A 692-nucleotide genomic window follows, 5' to 3' on the forward strand; every position below is an offset into this window, starting at 1 on the left:
GATATATGAAGTATAACAACGTCCTCTCAATGGCAATTATCTCACCAGAATCTTCTAGAACCTTCCAGAAAACTATGAACTCTGCAGGCAAGGAGGGAGGAATGGTCTCTGGCTATTGATAAAACCATATTATTCCATATATATGTTTATATATACATATTTATGTATATATATGAATGTACATATAACGTACAGAATAATGCGGCCATCATCAGTATCGAAGAAAACTGAAAAGATGAGGTCCCACCGAGATTCGAACTCGGATTGCTGGATCCAGAGTCCAGAGTGCTAACCCTTACACCATGGGACCTGATAAGAAAAGATGTGATTTCATCTAAATGTTTTACATATAATCAACCAGAGGCCATTCCTCCCTCCCTGCCTGCAGGGTTCAAGGTTTTCTAGAAGGTTCTCGAAGATTCTGGTAAGATCATTACCTTTGAGAGGTCGTCGTTAGATGACAGTCAGGTTCACTCTATGGTTGGTGTTTGTAGTTGGTTGTCCGAGGATGTTGTTATACTTGATCAATTTTGTAATTGTTGACTTTCAGGTAGGAAGTACTCATTTACGATGCATCCTTGTACTCACAACAACCTTATGAGTCACTTCAAGATTTATCTTCACTACAACTTTATCTTCACTACACCATTAAGGTTGAAGTCAATGGTCACATTTCACTACAGTCTCAACAC

At 38.7% G+C, this 692-nt stretch overlaps 1 non-coding gene across 1 annotated transcript; it reads right to left on the bottom strand.

Moving 5' to 3' along the window:
- Positions 1-238: 238 nt before the first annotated feature.
- TRNAQ-CUG (transfer RNA glutamine (anticodon CUG)) lies at positions 239-310 on the bottom strand. The gene has a single exon. It is a non-coding gene; the product is annotated as a tRNA-Gln (tRNA).
- Positions 311-692: the final 382 nt, after the last annotated feature.

The sequence above is a fragment of the Panulirus ornatus genome, chromosome 12 (genome assembly GCF_036320965.1).
Source record: "Panulirus ornatus isolate Po-2019 chromosome 12, ASM3632096v1, whole genome shotgun sequence".
Classification (NCBI taxonomy): domain Eukaryota; kingdom Metazoa; phylum Arthropoda; class Malacostraca; order Decapoda; family Palinuridae; genus Panulirus; species Panulirus ornatus.